Source organism: Pinus tabuliformis, chromosome 7 (assembly GCF_031772625.1).
Source record: "Pinus tabuliformis cultivar Carrire ecotype Pingquan chromosome 7, CPIR1, whole genome shotgun sequence".
NCBI classification, from domain to species: domain Eukaryota; kingdom Viridiplantae; phylum Streptophyta; class Pinopsida; order Pinales; family Pinaceae; genus Pinus; species Pinus tabuliformis.
The window spans coordinates 532,283,619-532,294,055 of record NC_142293.1 but is presented as its reverse complement, the minus strand read 5'-3'; positions in this window follow the sequence as shown (position 1 = coordinate 532,294,055).

The window sequence follows — 10,437 nt, the reverse complement described above, 5'->3', positions numbered from 1 at the left end:
CAAATCTTCATATAAATCATTTTATAAATTATAATATTATCCACTATAATAATAAATATAGTTTAATTATGAATGATTGTATATGAAATTCAAAATTCAAATCTCCATCAATTTAATTAAAAACAAATATAATAAGCTCATAATTGTAAATAAATAAAGAAAAAATATAACCAAATAATATAATACATAATAAATTTGAAAAAAAATGGAATGTGTTTAATTTTATATCTGCATTATATATCCCCTTAAAACGAATTTATGTTGGAGCAACACATTTTTACAGAAATGCATTATAACAGCACAAAGGTTTGGACTGTGAAGAAACTATCGCAACTATTTCCATGCAATTTCAAAATAGTTGGGATGTTAAGGAAATGCTACCCGGAATAAGATGATAATTTGTTAGGTCCCTATACTATCAGTGTAACCCCTTATTGTTATTAGTGCAACCCCCTTATTATATTGTTGTCCCATGTAGTCCCCATATTGTTATTATTATGCCCCATAGAAGCCCACTATTGTTATTGTTGTGCCCTTACATTATTATTGTTATGTCAAATCTAATTACATTATGACCCTTAGACACTTATATATAGAAAAGAAGTATTGTCATTTGTATAATTCAAGGATTGTTTATTTGTGTAATGCAAAAGAAGTTGCCCCCTCGAAGAGGCTGATTTCTAAAGTGTCGATCTTTCTTTTCTATCTTTTCGTGAGCTGGTTTCATAACATTTCGTATCAGAGCTTTGGATTCTAGGGTTTCGTTGCTCCAAACAGGTCATCGTGGCATTTTCTCTATAACTATTTTTCTGCGACGTTTCAGAAGCTAAAAAAAAACCATTTGATAAGAAATCTCGTTGTATCTCGGGTCTGAATTTCAGATCTTGTCTCACAATATTCTTTGAGATATGATCTGAGGAATTTAAGATTTTTTAAAGCTCCAGAATTCCTTCTCAAATAGGTCATCGTGGAATTTTCGCTATAATTGTTCTTCTACACAGTTTCAGACTCTGAAATTAAAACCCATTTGAATCCAAAACTTGGTGAAGCTCAGGCCTAAATTTCATATCTTGTTTTTGTATATTTTCAAAGATATAGTCCATGGAATTTAGGGTTTCTGCAGGCTCCCGAATTACATCCCAAATAGGTGACCTTGGGAAAATCATCATAACTTTCTCTTTGAGCATTATATTGAAATTTTGTAAGAATTTACAAAAAGTGGACGGACTATACTTTTTTGTGTATTGGTTTCAAGTCCTCAGGTTGAAACAGTGACACGTGTCATTTCATACAAGTTCGCTCAACTGAACTAGTCTATAATCAAGTCATCGTGGGAGATTTCACATCTCTTTCTTACAGAATCCAATCTTGATCATACTTGCAGGGTTAGAAAGAGGACTCAGAGGGCTATTACAATATGAAATTTCATAATGTGGAGATCTGAAATTACAAAGTTACAGTCGTTTCAAAATCAAGCTCCTAAAATCAAGAAAAGGTGATATGAGGAAGTTTGACGGCAAGGATCGAGTAAATTGTATACTATAGATGGAGCAATATTTTGATCTACATGAGGTGCAACTGTTACAAAATGTATATCTTTCATCTTCATATTTAGAACCGGATCCATTTTTATGGTACAAAGGCTTTGTTCTTGTAAACCACTTGTTACGTGGTCAATTTTCATAGAGGAAATGATAGCACATTTTGAGGATACAAAAAGAAACATCTTCTTTAGCAAATTGATAAATCTCAAACAAAAGTGGTCAATGGCGTAGCACATTGAGGACTTTCAAAAATTGAATATAAGGGAAAATGATATTCTAGAGAAGCAGAGGATTGTTGTCTCCATAGGGACTTTAAAGGATAACATTCATTCATTTTTGGGAACCTGATTCATTGGAGAAGGCATTCAGGTTGGAAAGAAAAGTGGAAAGCAAAATTATGGTAACAAGGATGTGTACCCCTCACAACTATAAAGATGGAAGTTTTGTTTCTCATAGCATTCCACAACCTACAAGGTTGACACCACAACAATTTTGAAGAAAAAAGAGCAAAAGGGCTTTGTTACAATTGTGATAACAAATATATTAAAGGTCATAAGTGTGCTGAGAAGAAATTATTTTACATTGATTGTGAAGAGGAGGAAAAAAAGGATCCAGAAACATCAAAAGCAGAGGATATACACCAGCAACCAACCCTAGAGAAAGAAGAAATGAATCCGACCATATCTTGTAAAGCATTGGCAAGAATTACCACTCGTCAAACTCTCAAGATAGAAGGACATATTAAGAAGAAAAAGGTTCAAGAAGCAAAAGATCACATCAAGCATCAAGAAATTAATCTAACAATATCTTGTAATGCATTGGCCGGAATTACCACTCCTCAAACTATCAATATAGAAGGACATATCAAGAAGAAAAAGGTAATAGTGTTGATTGATTCGGGGAGTACCCATAATTTTATTCATTGTAAGATAGCCAAGGAAATGAATTGCTTCCTATATCCAGCACTAGAGAGTCAAGTGATGGTTGCAAATGGAGGAACCATAAATTTCTCTGGAAAGTGTTATAATATCAAGTTATCCTTGGAAGAATATGTATTGAATAGCCCAATGCTTTCCATTCCAATGGGTGGTGCTCATGTTGTACTAGGAGTCCAATGGCTACAATCCTTGGGTACAATAGCTTTTAATTTTCAAGAACTTTTCATGAAATTTTCTTCGAAAGGAAAGGAAGTTGAATTAAGGGGTATCACAAGGAAACCATGAAAGATAATCATCTCTAATGGAATGACAAATATTCTAAAGAAATAACGAAGAGGCGTAATTGCACAATTATGTTCGCTAGAGGTTTCAACATGGAAATAATCTATTTCTCCAGATCTCCAAAAAGTCTTCGACAATCATTCCAAGGTATTTGAGACTCCCAAATGCCTCCCACCTATTTATGTTCATGATCATGCTATTCATTTTCCAGGAATTGTTCCTTTAAACATCAGGCCTTACATATATCCCTTTGCACAAAAGAATGAAATTGAACGTATGGTTGCAGAAATGCTAGAGGCTCATATAATTCAACCTAGTCAAAGTTCTTTCTTTGCTCTAATAGTATTGGTGCACAAGAAAGATGGATCATGGTGTAGGTTTCTGGATTATAGAGAGCTCAACAAGCTCACTATTAAAGATAAATTTCCCATTCCTCTCATTGATGAATTATTGGATGAATTGCATGGAGAAATTTACTTCAACAAGTTGGACCTTCATACAGGATATCATCAAATCATAATGAAGACTGGAGACATTCTGAAAACAACATTTAGAACTCATGAGGGTCATTATGAATGTTTGGTCATGCCTTTTGGCCTTACCAATGCAACTTCTACATTCCAGGGTTTGATGAATTCCATTTTCAAACCTTTCCTTAGAAAATATATGTTAGTATTTTCTGATGATATACTAATCTACAACAAGTATTGGAAGGATCATGTTCAACATGTTGATAGAGTGCTTAGACTATTGGATGAGAAACAATTATATGCAAAAACCTCCAAATGTTTATTTGGAGTACAAGAGGTGGAATACTTGGGTCATATTGTAACTCATGAAGGTGTTAAGGTAGACACTCAACAACAAAAAGTTCTTCAACTCTTAAAGGAGAACCTCACTTTGGCACATAATCGAATGAAACAACAAAAAAATCAACATCGCAGTGAAAGAAGTTATGATATAGGTGACTGGGTATTTTTACAAATACAACCATACAAACAAATGTCCATCAAGCAAGCTAATAAGAATAATAAATTATCACCAAAGTACTATGGTATTTACAAGGTGCTGCAAAGGATTGGTACTATGGCATATAAATTGGAGCTTCCTGCATCTTCCCGAGTGCCCCCAGTTTTCCATGTTTCATGCTTAAAGAAGTTTATAAGTGACAAGCTCCCAATTCAAACAATATTGTCAGAACTTGACGAGGAAGGAAAAATCATATTGGAACTTGAAGAAGTCACAGAAAAAAGAACCCGACAGCTATGAAATCGATCAATATCAGAGTATCTCATTAAGTGGAAGAACTTACCCGCTGAAGATTCCAGATGGGAGGACGAGAATTTTATACAAAAGCATCCAGAACTACTCAAGCGTTGAGGACAACACTTTTTGAAGGAGAGGGGCATGTTAGGTCCCTATATTACTAGTGTAACCCCTTATTCTTATTAGTTCATCCCCCTTATTATATTGGTGTTCCCATGTAGTCCCCATATTGTTATTATTATGCCCCATAGAAGCCCGCTATTGTTATTGTTGTGCCCTTACATTATTATTGTTATGTCAACCCTGATTACGTTATGACCCCTTAGACTCCTATATATAGAAAGGAGGTATTGTCATTTGTATCATCCAAGAATTGTTCATTTGTGTAATGTAAAGAAGGTTGCCCCCTCGAAGAGGCTGATTTCTAAGGCGTTGATCTTTCTTTTCTATATTTTTGTGAGTTGGTTTCATAACATAATTAGATAATACGCACAAAAATAAGTCGTTTGATGGATGAAATTTTATTCTTCGAAGGTTTAAATTACATTTCAGATATCCTAGACAAAACAAGGGAAAATCTGTTAAGATATTATAGATGTCTTTGAACCCTTGAAACTTGCTCTGCAAATTCAACTTACATATTGAGACAATCAGATTGAACCATAGGATGGTGACAATTTTTAGTAACACAGTGATTTTTTTTATTGAAATAATTAAATTAAGAATAATATAAATTGTGTAGAAATATGGTGTTAGAATTGTAATTTCTCATCAAGTTTAATCTAAAATCAAGAGACACAATTCTACTTTACTGATATGCAAAATTTAATTCATAATTTAGAACAGCATTAAAAAACATGTAATAATGCGGAATTTAATTCACAATTTAAAACAACATTCAAAAACATGTAATAAGAAAAACCACACATGCACAATGATTTATTTTATAGGGGAAAGAAATTTTAAAAAAACCCTTAAACTTGCTTGTATTAATTAGATGAATAGAGAATGTATTACAATTTCTTGTTTGCTTTGATCTCAACCTGCAAGTGAATAACCTTTCTCTTTGCTCAATGAGAAGCTCTAAGTTATCCTTAGTCAATTTTTGCCTCAGCTTGAGTCTATATTTCCTTGTGCAAATCCTGAGGAATTAGCCCCTATTTTTCAGAAATTTTTCTCCAATTGATTGCACAATTCCCAAGGATTGATCATATTACTACATGCAAGACGTGTACACTCAAACTAATTTACAACTTCCTGTTACACTCCCTTGGAATCTCCACTACAACCTAGAAACTTGAATTCCTTGTATGCACTAGGTATTTTGAGTTGACTGATTAGTTAACTAGATGATCACTGAGTTAGAGTGTTGTCCCACTACACAAATAACCTTCCACTAGTTCCATTAATTGTTAGAACTAGTTTAATTGAACACAACTAGAAATAACTGACTTGGATTACTTAAATTTAGCAATCACACATGCTTAACTGAACTCCAAGCCTTCTAACTTAAATTTATTGAGCTAAGTAAGTGACATGAGCCATGTCACACAAGTTAACTGCCTCCAAGTTGTGAGCTGAGGTGGAAATTTGAATTTTCTCAATTTGACCAAGGCAAAGACAAATTGAGATTTTCTTGCTACACTTCTCAACACTCCCTCTTAGCAAGCAAGGGATTATCAACCACCCCTATCATGCACTTGTGGAAATCAAACTTCCCTCTTGACAAATCCTTTGTCAAGATGTTATCATCTTGTTCATTTGTCATAATTTATTGTAGCAACATTATCCGCCTTTGTATAAAGTCCCATAAATGATGATACAGGATATCTATATATGCTTGGACTAATCGTGAAATACTGGATTCTCAGAGAGCTTAATGCAACTCTAATTATCATAATAGATCACAGATGGATTCATCATCTGACCAAAAAGTCCCGTAAGGATCTTTCTCACCCATATCGCCTCACATGTTGCTTGACTTGCAACCATGTATTCAACTTCAGCCGAGTTGAGTGCCACAGATATCTACTTCTTCCTATACTAGGAAACTACTGTAGACCCAACACTGAAAATTCCAAGTGATATATTATTTCGAATTAATGGACTCCCTACCCAATTTGTGTTTGTGAAGCCACACAACTTCACTCCCTCTATCCATCTGTACCATAATCCATACTGGGTAGTGCCTCTGAGGTACTATAAAACATGCTTAGCTACCTTCTAATACAACTTGGTCAGCCTACCCATAGCTTAGCTTTGTTGGTTGACTACATAGCACATATTTGAATGTGTGTTCACAAGATACAATAATGTACCCACTAAGTGTCGATAAATGGTAGCATCAACCTCTTCACCTGAAGTGGCATTTCCCTTCCTCTAGTTGGTCGCTAGAGCTGTCTCCATGGGTTTACAGATCTCCATGTGAAATCTTTGTATATCTTGGTGGAACGCTTTCCTTGAGACAAACAATTCCCCTTCACTTTTCCATACTTCCTACCTGAGGAAGTAGTGCATGAGACCCATTTATTTCATATCAAATTCCCTTGTAAGGTCCTCCTTATAAGAGTTGATCTACTGCTCATCACCTGCCAATATTAAATCATCAACATATAAAACAATGATAAGAAATTTACCTTCTACCAAACTATGATAGAAGTTTGTATTCACTTCACTTTTGGTGAAGCCCAAACCAATGAGATAACTATCGATCAAAGTGTACTAAGCTTGGGGTGCCTATTTGAGACCGTACAATGCTCGCCTGAGTCTCCACACATGGAACTCTAGAAAAAATGTCTCAAAACCTTCTAGTTTCTCTATGCACACTTCCTCCTCAATAACACCATTGAGAAAAAAAAATTACATCAATCTAGTGGATCTTCCACCCCATCTGTGCATCCAGTGCAAGAATTGATCTAATGGATGAATACCTTGTTACAAGAGAAAAGGTTTCCTCATAGTTAATTCCCTCAACTTGAGAGAATACTTTGGCCATGAATATGGCCTTATTCTTCTATATACTTCTGTTTGTTGCATGCTTAACCTTGAAGATCCATCTTGAACCCACAACTAATTTATTTACTAGTCTTGGGACCACTTCCCAAACACTCTTCTTCATGATGGATTCATATTCTTCCACTATTGCATCAACCCAAATAGGTTTCTCTACTACTTCCTCAAAATAGGATGGCTCAGTCTTTACAAGCTCAGTCATTAGAGCAATGTAACTAGTGCACCTCTTAGGTGACCTCCTTTGTGTGTGCAAATTTGAATGATCTCCCACATTCTCCCTCACATCCCCCACCAATCTATCAGCTTCTTTGGTTCTTTTTCTCCCTTCTATGGATGGTTTGGCTTGAGTGGATGTCTCCACTCTTCCTTCTTTCAAATCCTCCATCTGTGGTTGCTTCAGAACTTCCTGACGTTCCTCCTTTAGAGTTAAAAGCTCATCTTTTGGTGGGTTCTGGAGTTCCCTCTTAAGAGAGCACCTAATCGCTTTCTCCTCATCAAAATTTACATCCCTTCACAAAACTGTCATTTTGAGGGAATGTAAGTACACACGGTAATTGTGTGGAGTTTTAGTGTACCCACAAAAACTCCCAACTCTTCTATTGGCTCAAGTTTCTTCCTCGAATGGTAGTAAAAATTCTGAAGTGAGACAAATCCGACTTTCTCCTCGAAAAATCCTTGTTTGGTGTAATCATACCAAGAATCGGACGAGGACTCTGGTTTTGCAAGTAGACTATTGTCTTACATTCCTCTACCCAAAAATGCATTGGTAGGCCTTGTTCATGTAGCATATCTCTCGCAGTTCCACAATGCTTTGATTCTTCCTCTCAGCTACCCCATTTTGTTGCAGGTTGTGGGGTGGTGTCATCTCTCTTTGAATGTCTTCTTTTGCATATAACTCCTTGAAGTCATTCAAAACATACTCACCTCCATTGTCACTCCTGAGAGACTTCACCTTCTTGTCGGTCTATTTCTTAACTAGTGCCTTGAATTCTACAAACATTGAGAATGTCTCATCCTTCTTCCACATGAACAAGATCCAACACTTCCTTGAGAAATCATCAATAAAAATAACAAAGTATTTATGTCTTGCAGTGGAGGTTGTCATGAAAGTTCCACAAATATTAGAGTCGACTCTTTCTAAGACTGCATGTGCTTTGTTGTCTCGATCATGGAATATGGATTTCACATAATTCCCCAAGGTACAACCCTTGCAGAGCTCATGCCACTCAAGTGCTCCTTTCAGGAGGCTAGTGGTTATTTGTTGCATAATTTTGAGGGAACCATGGTACAAATGGCCCAATATCCTATGCTAGAGTTCACTGACATCACGACTCAACACTTTATTTGTGCCATTGCTTAATGAGACACAATATTCCACATCCAAGTTGTACAAGTTCTTCACATGAACCCTAATCTGCTTCACTTGTCTAGTAGTTATGTTCCTCGGAAAGGATTTACCTTTACTGAAGATTACATCATAGCCACGGTTTTCCAAAACTTCTACAGAGATGAAATTTTTCTTTAGGTTTGGAATCATGACAACTTTGAGGTGAAGAGGGGCTCCTAACTCCCTCTTAAAGGTTACTATACAGATCTTGGTAGCATTGTACCTTCCGTTGTCCCCAAGCTAAATTTGAATCTAGAGATCTTTCTCCTCCAGGTCATCAAAAAACTCTCTACACCATGTCATGTGGACAAGACACTAGAAGCCAAGTACCACACACTCCCCATCATAGAGATGGACATGCATGTGATAAGGGTGAAGTCTAGCTCAAACTGTGAAGCCAATTTTTCACTTGCTCCTCCTCTAGGGTTCTTCCTGCTAGACTTTTTGTGTGGACTCTTTGTAGCATAGTGCCTTAACTCATGACAATTGAATCATTTTATTTCAGACAAGCCTTTCTTTTGGCCCCCTTGGTTGGATTTTGGTTTGGTTTGAGATTTCTTCCCTTTTCCCTTCTTGCCCTTTCCAACCAATGCAAAATTTCTTTCATCCTCTCCCTTGGATGAGGTTTCATCTCCAATATTCCTCTTGATCTTTTCTTGAACCAAATCGGACCACAAGAATTCCCAATTCGGTATTTTCTCCATCCCATTCACCGAGTCCTAGTGGTTATTCCAGCTTTTGGGATGTTGGGAATCATGATTGTCGTTAGACCAAAACTTGCAGGCGATTGTCAACAATCACATCGTCAGAGATAAGAATCCATGAGAGGTGGTTAGTCCATGTCGTGAAACACACGGGGAGTTTTGGTTTATCCGATGTTCAACAATCTCCCACCCCAACGTGAGCCAAGTGTGTGTCGAACTCGTGACCTACCCTCTAATACCACTTGTTTAGAATCACGATTGTCGTTAGACCAAAACCCATGGGAAGGCCCAGAAGAGATATGCTCACCAAGTCATCTTCTGTAATAGTCACACAAACCCCTCCAAGCTTATCCCAAACTTGTGTAAATCTGGTGAGATACTGCAGAATAGTATCATTATTTTGCATCTTAATGTTTCAAAGTTTTTCTTTGAAGGTCAATTTTCTATGGTCGCTACTATTCTCGAATAATTCTATTAATTCCTTCCACATTGCTAAAGGATTTTTTTCCCATGGATATTTGAGACAATGTGGTCTCGCAGTCCCTCCAAGATTAGTCTCCTTGCCCTTGCTACATCTTTCTTCCATTGGGCTAAGTTCTTGGCATCGACTAATCCTAGTTTAGAATGTTTGTTTTAACATATTCCAACAACATGTTGTCATCAAGCACTGCCTCGATGCGATTTTTCCATGCAATGAAATTTGAGCTACCTTCCCTGGCATTCTCTAATCTTAGTATATTGAAGGACATGTTTCTGATCCTAAAGAAATCTTGCTACACTAAAGCTGCAAATTCGAACCTCCTCAGGAAAAACTTCGAAATTCTTATTCTAATATGAATCCTGCTGTGATACCATGTAAAAATATGGTGATACAATTGCAACCGCTCAAGAAGTTTAATCTAAAATCTAGAGACAAAATTCTACTCTATTGATCTGTGGAATTTAATTCATAATTTAGAACATCATTCACAAACATGTAATAAAAAAAATCACACATGCACAATGATTTCTAGGGGAAAGAAGCTGTTAAAAAACCCTTAAGCCTTCTTGCATTAATCAGATGAATAGAGAATGTATTATAATTACTTGTTATCTCTGAACTCAGCCTGCAAGTGAATAACCATTATCTCTGCTCAATGAGAATGTTTGACACAGACTTAGTCAATTTCTACCTCATCTTAAGCCCATATTTCCTTGCGCAAACCCTATGGAATTAGCCCCTATTTTTTAGGAATTTTCCTTCAATTGATTGCACAATTCCCAAGGATTGATCATGTGACTGCATGCAACACCTGTACACTCAA